Here is a 9,678-nt window from a genome sequence, read left to right as displayed (position 1 = left end):
GATAATGTTGTAATTATTATTATTTGGTTTTATTCCCATGGAAAGATCGGACAAAAGGTTTCAACAGAGGATCATTCCTCTTCATTGTTGAAATATACGTTCCATCGTCCGTTTCAATTTCATGATTTTAATATTGTAACGTAAAATTCGTTCAGATTCCTGTCAGCCGTCGGTTATTTAGCGTCCGACGTTGCTAAATCGAGATTCAAAGATTCACGTCGCGGTTGTTTCACGGCAGTGAGCGGCGATCTTCGTCCGGTTATTCGCGATAGAAAAGTAACCCCGGCGCGCTCGCTCTAGGAGTTTCCAATACGGTCATCCGCGTAATCGATGGCGTAATACGAGGCATGGAAATCACTGCGCGCAGATGCTCCTCCGTGACGCTTAACCCTTTCATAACTCTTCCGTGAACGGAGAGAAATTCTCGTATCACATTCAATCGCGGGAAAATCACTTCCGCATTATCTCATGAATTTTTATGTCGCCGGTCATTGACTAATTGCTCCCAGATAGTAATCTGATTACACTTAAACTAGCCGCACGAAGAAAGTAAATTAATTTAGCTTCCCATTTTTGAGTGGAAAAGCTGTTACGCAGATTGTATAAAATCTTACGCTACGTGCAGTATTCGATTGCATCAATCTTTTTATTATTTTCTTATAATATCTTTTCTTTTATTACGCAATTAAAAAATATTTTTAAGAAAACTTTTTATTGCAACGTTAAAAAATAATTAAGTTAACGTCACATGTCTCAACGTATACTTTGTCAGTTAAGCTGAGAAGATCGCGAAGCAATAAAATAAATTCCCTAAAGAAAGTCTGAATCGAGATGACAGCGCGCAGAGAAATTATACACAACTATATTTAGCATCGCGTAGTTGTAAAATACGTGATAGGTCCTTGTCTACAGATTGTCCACGTACGTACGGACAATTGATGTGCTTGAAATGACACTGTGGAATGCCGATTCGTTGCGAGAAAGTATAAGCGCCGAGATGATACCGAACGGATCACAAGAAAGACATTCTCTTCCTCTGCATTTTTTTTTTTCTTTTTCTTTTTTTTTCCTTTTCTTTCTTTCTTTCTTTCTTTCTTCCTCTCTTTAATCGGCGAGGCTGGTAATAGCTCGCTGATGAAAAATGAGAGATGCACATGTGAATAATGAAAAAATATTGCGATTTGATCTGCAGCCGCCTCGCGCGTGGATAAATTACGACTCGCCGCGGCGCGCTTATTATTTATTTCTTCATTTCCGTTTCTTGTCAACTTTACGCGACGAGAAATTTAGCTTCTCGCTCCTTAATCTCGTATTAATTTTTTCTTTCAACGTAACTAATTCTCAATTAAATTAATTGCGTATTGTTATTTAAAGGACGGCATTTTTTTCAAATTTTATTAGCTCGACAAATTAAAAAAAAAAATTGCGTTTTAAATAAATTAGCCTTGTAGTTTTAGAAAATTCTTATCTTTAACTAATAATTCGTAATTTCAATTAAAATCACATATCGAGCAGATAATGACGTTAATTGGTGAATTGCGAAAAACCTGACGTTCTTAGGATTACTTTGGCGAGCTATCTTGCAAATGCAGTTTTCCATTTCGCAATCTCTTGCCCGTCCGCGACTGAAGCGTTCCGATCGTTAAAACCGAAATGGAAGATCGAGCAGATGGCAGCTTTCCATTTGCATTACATATTTTTCGAGAAACCGATCGTTTCGTTATATTTATCGACTCGGATAAATAATTATCTCTTTATAGATACCTTATATCGTTCCCAAAAACCCGTTTCGCTTCGAATTACATCTCATTGCAATGAAATGAAATCAGTTTCCTTTGCTTCACGCGCGTTTTCTTTTTTTTTTTTTCTCACTTCTTCACTCGCTGCGTTAATACGTTTTTGATGAACGTTATCTTTAAATAAATATCGTCTCGTAAAATTTAATGAAAAGATTTTGACTTGTGTAACACGAGCGTGTAATTATATTAATTTAAAAATATGTCTTATGCCAAAATATGGTGCGGTAATTTATAAAAGATACTTCCGCCATTTCTTTCTTTCGCAGCTGATTTCTAGAAGAATGTTGAATGTTATCTCTTACGGTCTTTATACAATAATTTATATATGATTTGTTCACTGAAAGAAATTTCCGCGCATAAGCTTTCCACATTTAGAAGTCAGGAAATTAACATTTTTGCTTGCAATCTCGTTTGACGTCCGTCAAGCAATAAAGTAACGCCGCCGTTCAAGAGCATTGATTAGCCGCTATTAACACATAAGTAAATACTATTTTAATTTGAAAGGAACGAAGAGTATTTCTTCACGGGACTGATATCGCATTCACTTCTTTCATCAGCGAAGTAGGAAAAAAAAAAGAAAGAAAAAAAAGAAAAAAACCACAAGTACGCGTATAAAATAATATTTTCAATTAAGCTTCAATGTAACCGCAGTTAATTACGTGATTCGCGATCGTCACCTCTGACAACTGTCAAGGTATAAAATTTATTTTTACGGAGAACCGCGCATCCTCGCGTTCCTACAAAGTTGCGGACAGCAATAGTCGGAGAAAGGCATGCACGCGCGGTCTGGATCGCACGAGCAATCCCTATTCTGCCGTGCCTTGGTCATTTTTGATCATTCAATGCGCATTCAGCAAGAGCAGGTCACAGAGTAGGGTACGGTAGACGGGGATTACCTCGATTCTTCCATGAAGAACGCGGTGCAATTAATTATTAAAACGCGCGTCAAGTGCATGAAGTAAGAAAAAAAAAATTTTTCTTCTATTTATTTCGTTTTATTATTAGTGAATTTATTTTTGCACAAAAATTTATAAAATCCAAATAGCTTTCGTCGATATAATGCATTACATGCGCATATTTTCGTTTCAATAATACTGTTTTCATGATTAATAGTTCATAATTTCACTCAGTGATAGCGTCGATACTGAAATATCGACGTCAGGCTGAAATAAAACGAAATATATGAGATAATATATTCAAACGGATGAGAAATCTTTTGATAAATCGGCATTACGGATTTCCGCGATGTTACGCAATGGCGTTCCTGACACTTTCGATCGTCGATATAAATTCATACACACACACGGTCGCACATACATTTGTGCGGACTGTCAAATGTATCGTGTTTGCCACGAGGTCATCGTTGGATGACTGGCAGTCGTGGGAAATGATCCGGAGAGAAAAGAGAAAAAAAAAAGAAATAAAAAAAACCGCGGCGTACGTTTCCAGGAGCGCGCTCGATTCAGTCGACGGTACAGCGAGGACGTAACAGGATTAATCGCATCCTCGGTTACGAAACCGTCCCGCTGGAATGCAATTGCACGAATTATCGAATAATTAGAAATCGCAGTTACGCCCACTTGTCTCTGCCCGCGAACTTACTTACAACTCACGTGAGAGAAAAAGAGATGTAGGCTCGAGTACACCTTTCGTCTAATTTTTTTCTAGTTTTTAAAATTAACAAATAGCTTTTCTTTACAGTTAAATATACGTAGAAAAAAAATTAAGCTATTTCCTTTTTCTCCTTTACTCGTCGAGTTAAACGACATGGACCATCTCAATTGCATCACGCGATTAAACCTTTAAAAACGTCCTTAATTAAAATTTCTATTTTAAAATCCCGACTCTTATAAGTCATAAATATTGATTGATGCGTTAAATTAATTGTTTGCACAATCTCGCGCCTAAAGGAGAAAAAGAACCTGGGTAGGAGGAATGCAATTTTCCTTTGTCAATTCTTCAAAGTGTGTGCGGTATCTTTACGAGCACCTGCTTGTCTCCTTTTAATTACTTTTAGAGGCACACTTGGCGCCTTTTCCCGATAGCAGATTAAAAAAAAAAAATTAAAAAAAAAAGGCGAACTTCTTTGCGCGTCTGGGACTCCTTCGGGTCGAAAGGTGAGCAAGTGGCGAGCCGTGGGCCTTCGCGCGAATCAATTTCGTTATCGCGAATAAAGCGGTAATACTGAGGACGTCCCTTTTGTTCGACAAATAACGTCCTCGGTATTTCGTCGGCGCTCTTTCTCGCGGCGATTCCGCGACGCGCACTTTAAAGATCAAGGTTCGTCGAATTGGATCCCACCTGGATTTCAGCGTGCGTGGCATTCGCGCGCGGCCACGTCTTCTAGATCGGCGTTGCTCCCCTGCTGCTGAATGGACCGCATTCTTTCTTTTCTCACTAGCTGTGACGTTACGCTTCATCTGCGTGTCCTTCCCTTTCTCGCTTCGCGCGCGTATTGTTCGAAGACATTCGTGACATTTCGTTTGCCTCGATCTTAAAGTCTGAGCACACCGAGATCTCGGTTACGTTATTGGAGCCGCGATAGAAGTGCAAGTTGCTCACGAACGTTGAACACGCCGGGGGATAGAGTCTTTTTTTTTTTTTTTTAAATAATTTTTATTTTAAATTTAGGAAATTTACTATTCTCGTGGTATCACCACCTTCTATAACATTTTTCTTTTCATATTCATCATCTTCATGACTGCACGTATATTTACGGTTGTGCATCTTGTTACAAGTTTCTCTTTCTGGGTCAGACATTATAGCAGCATTTAATGTAGCCTCGCCATTTGCGTGCGGTGTTCAATATAATTTACACTCGTTACCCATTCGTATATATACAATATATGTATGAGAACGTGAAAGTATTATTTATTGATTATTTTTACCCGCCGGTAATTAAAGCCTTTTTTTCTACCCGCCCACAAATAGCGTCCGTGAAAATTTTCTTTTCATTTAAGCTGCATTCTCTCGGTTCTCGGTTGTTTGTTTCTTTGAAACATCGCTTCCCGCGACCTCGGGGCCTCCGCGAGATCTTCCACAAGATCCCTCTCCCCCTTTTTTCCTCCCAAGTGATTCGGCCAAATCCTACGAGAAGAAATGCATCCCAGATCGCATGAGAAGCGGCTGCTGCTGCGCCTAGGCGTTCGATGCCGAGCGCGCTTATTATCGTGTGACGTAAGAAGTGAGCGTAGTTGGAGGCCACGATCCTTTTTTCGCCGCCGCCGTGGCGATGCCCTGCCGCGAATCGCGAGAGGGAGATGAACAGCCGTTCCGTGTGACTTTTAATTAAAGGTAACAGAAACGATCGAAAGTTATCGACAACTTCCTAGTCATCTTCCTCGTCGTCTTTACTTCTTTTTTTTTTTTTTCATTGAGGGACGTATTTTTAGTAGCGTCGTATATGTAAGGTGGGGTTGATTAAGTAATCCTTCAGAAACCGATACAATCTTATTCAGAGTTCCAAATTACTTTCTCATTTTACGCTGCGCGCGTCTGGGGCGTGATTTTCATTGTTATTTATTTTTAATACGCGGCAATAAGAGGCCTGAAAAATTTAGCGGAGACGGCATGAACGTCAATTTACACTTGTCGAGGATATCACGTTAACCTTGGCGCGACGGAGAAGAAGGGAATAAATGACGGAGGACGCTCGCGCAACGTCATCCTCTTCCTCGTAGGACGCTCCTCCGCGAGCGGGGGACTCGTGAGGGGCCAAGTGGAACGTAGAATTCGCACGGCTGCGCGAATTCAATGGAAGGTTGTGAATACCCCTCGTCGAAGACCACGGCTGTCATACTTTAGCCGCCGCTTACGCTCCGGCGATGCCTTTGTCCGCGGCGCGGATCTATGCAGACATTCCCTTGGTCGCGATGAAAGTGAAAACCCCCGCGTGTTCTGCTCGCGAGAGATGACCTACTGCTTGCCAAGAATCTGGGTGCTCCGTCGCGCATGGCGCCGTGGCATTATTCGCGATTCTTCTTCGCTCCCTTCGCTTCCCTCCCCCGCGTCGCGCGATTCGCGTAAGAAAAATGGTTCACCAAGTTAAGACCTTGGTACACGCAGAAGTATCTTGAGCAACAATTCCTCAAGACGTGAGAAAAGCGATCGATCACAATCGAGAACTTGAGCAGAGTCATTCTGAAACGGTGAAATCCGCAAAGCCGATAGCTCTACGCGATGGTAATTTTAAAGTCTCTTAGTAGTTGGCTCCTGGATTCACGCAACGTGAACCGACACACAGTTCTGTCGGGTAACTCATTTCGGTAGGGCTGAAACGGAAAAATGCGATCGGAGTGGTAGTGTTAGGTAATTAATTTTTTTTTTTTTGAGAGTTGTACTACGTTGCGTGTATTATTAAGACGCTAATTGTTTCCTCGAGACGGCTCGGCTCTCATAATTTTTTTTCCTCTCCGCGCGAGGACGTCCTATCTTGCAAGACTATCGAATCCTGCGTACGCCTGATTACTTCATCCTCTGTCTGCAATTATGCCGTTATGCCTGCCGTCTTGTACAATGATAGAATTAGTCTCTGAATGCGCGCACCTGCCGAGATATTCTCTCCTCGCACGCGTACGTGCGTGTGCGTATGCGTTTTGAAACCCCCGCACGGCACTTGACATCATTCCCGAAGAATGTAGTACATTTTCGCTGGTCTCGGCAAGGGAAAATTAACTTTCTCAGGAGCTACTCGCATCAAGCGAAGTAACTGACGTTCAAATGAAATAACAACTTCGAGAAATAGCGATTAATCATTTAGCGTAATTTTCCATAATTCATGTGGAATGTTTAATGCTAATTCCGTTATTATTTTAATCTCAGGCTTATCCAGAGAAAGAATTTAAATAGGGAATAAAAAAAAATTAAAAAATTAAAATAACACTTAAACTTCGGTATTTATGCGCCATATTTAGAAGTGGAAAATCTATTTCTTTACAATTTAGAGGAAAACGGTTACATAATTATCTTTCAATTAGTCGGAATAAAAAACTCTAGCGCATTAAGCAGATTTCCGACGAGTGTAATTAAGTGTACATTACACCTGACGACATATGCTGTTTGCAACCAGCTGGAGACATTCGCACGAAAGAGGCTGGGGGGAGACTCGCACCTCGCGGTAGTTCATTCGACGGACAAAGAGAAATTTGTTACGCGATCGGTTGCACGGCTTTAATGATCTTCTTTGTCCGGCAAAACGCGACAAGATTTCGGGAACGTCCTGAATACGCGCGAGTGTTGAACGTGACACCGTTTACAACGTTTCTTAGTTCGATCGGCGTCCCTTTTTGCGTGCGCGTACTTTCGATCCCGCTCGAGATTAAGACGCATGGACGAAGAAGGAAGAATATTTGCGACGGGAGGGTCGTGGAACATGCCGCGAGATCAAGGTCTGTGCGCGGATCGAAAGCACTTCGCCAATGACGGGCACCGGATTAGTTTGCGACTGTAACCTTTTTGTTCGATCGGGCAATTAATCACGACACGTACGTCTTTTATTTGAAAACTCGCAGGTACCGGCGATCAAGCTGTGATATACTGCGATATTTAAGGCTGAAAAGCTTGGGAGTTATTAGTCGCTTAAATTGCGTGAGAAAGAGGAATTGAGAGAGGCTGCGTTGATTACCCTTTAATTGTTTCTTTAAAAACGATAGAATTTTAAACAAGTTCACACCGTTGGGAAAAAAAATTACTACTGTTAAAACTTTGTTTTTTAATTTTTTTTTAATTAGTATTATTTATTTTATTTTAATTTATTTTATTTTATTTTATTTTATTTTATTTTTTGTAAGCGATGACGCTTTTTTTTGCGATCGGACATACGGCGTATACACCGCGTCCGCTTATTGTCTTTCCGTTACAAATTTATTGCAGCGGCAATCATAGCAATTGGCATTGTTACAAATGAGATCTCGCTATCTCCCCGTGATCGTATGCAACGATAGGTGGAATAGGCATCCTGAGAAATGCATAAAATCTTGAGAAACGCATATAAATGACTGGTACCGGCGCTATTTACACCGTTTCCCTTTCGAATTTGCAGTGTTTTAGGTTACTAATTAAATAAATGTGTTATTTCCAATGAACGAGTTACACTTAAGGCTCGCGATGCTGACGGAATCGTTTTGTCTTCGTCGTTTTTGTTTTTTTTTTTTTTTAATTAAATCTTAGCAGATGTTAGACAAGAACGAACGATGCTTGTGAACGTTACGAGCACTCGGTGACTCTCTCATGTCGTTCAATTAGTAATTTATTTGTTTATGTAACGATTAGATAAGTCCAGAAATAATGGCTACACCTGACAAGTTCTGGGGCCTTTAAGATGAGCTCTCCGGGTTTCGAAATCTATGACTGTTTTATAATTATTGCTTGGCGGCGCGATAATCACCTAACTTCAACGAGCATTTAATAATTTATCGTCTCTATCTCTCTCTCTTTCTCTCTCTCTGACAATGCTGATTATAAGCAGCATACCGTAACATGGGAGGATACATATCGTGTACGAAACCGAACAAAATATCAAATTGTTCCCATCGCCCGCTGACGAAATTGAGCCAGGAGTGCGGAAAGAGTAAAGGGGATGGAAGGGGAGGAGGAGGAGGGAAACCCTCTTTCAACGCGGGCGGACAAAGAAGCCGCGCAAAGAACATAGCTAGACATCCGGCAAAATTTTCGACGAGATCGCATCTGCTATTAATACACGCGGGATCACGCCGATTGCACTAATGATATGCGGAATAGTTGCAAAACGCCGCGCGGTCCCAAACGCTAAATGCCTGCGGTAAACTATTGGTATCGCGCTGCCCTCGTTCCATACGAAACGACTCGCGTTCGTGCGACTCGAGATATAATAAAAGGACTTCGGGTAATAAGGTTAAAGTGGAATAAAATATAATTTAAAAAATAAAATTGTAATTCGGTCTTTTTAGATTTATATAAATATTTAATACAAGTATTTACCTACATAATCATAGGTATTACAATTTTTTTTTTTTTTTTTTTTTTAAATAAAGTTATATAAAATGCTGTCCTAAATATGCAATAAGAATCACCTAATAAGGAACCATTAAAATCTAATCTTCTTAGCGTAAGCGCGTTATGTATGCTTTTGAATGCATATATCACTTTCGATGTTGGGATTAGAGTCTGAACGACGGGACGATTGCGCGATTCCGAATTAAACAAAGACGGACAAGCGTGCCGCTTGTCTAATGAGGGATATTCTTCATTAATATTGAAATTACAATGTACGTACTACTTGCCAGCCAGTCGGAAAATCGAGTCGTCGTGCCGTTCGCGACCGTGCGCGAGGATTAATGCCGGAACATAATTCAACGGCGGCATGTCAACCTAACCGCGAGCACCGGCATTAGCGGCACCGAGCCCAGCCAGCCTAGTCAACGAGGTGCAAAAAAAATTACCGTGCCCGCCGCGGAAGACGTTGAAGACGTTCTCGCGCGCAAAGATGACCGGCATTACTTCAACACGTAACTGTATGCGCTGATACGCCGAGGGGGAATCCGAAAGATTCGACTCGGTCTGTAATTAGCTCGTTGTGGCGCACGTTGCTACACGTATCGGGAAACGTTACGCCACGAAATCGCATCGAATTTCTGATTTATGGCACAATCGGAAATGTCAACGAGCGAAAACGATTACTGGAAAACGGTTATTAGCGTTACGATAGGCGAATTAACTATGATGGATAATCTTATCTCGGGCAAACGAGCACTTCTAATAGAATTAAGGAAAGGTTTGCGTGCCACGGAGTCGGAATTAATAAAAGTATATTGTATTATTATTGAAATGCAACATCAGCGTTATTGAAATTAAAATAATTTCCAATAAAATTGATGAAACTTAAGTGATATATTTGAAGCGC

This window comes from Cardiocondyla obscurior, linkage group LG16 (assembly GCF_019399895.1).
Source record: "Cardiocondyla obscurior isolate alpha-2009 linkage group LG16, Cobs3.1, whole genome shotgun sequence".
Taxonomy (NCBI): domain Eukaryota; kingdom Metazoa; phylum Arthropoda; class Insecta; order Hymenoptera; family Formicidae; genus Cardiocondyla; species Cardiocondyla obscurior.
This window is presented reverse-complemented; position numbering follows the sequence as displayed.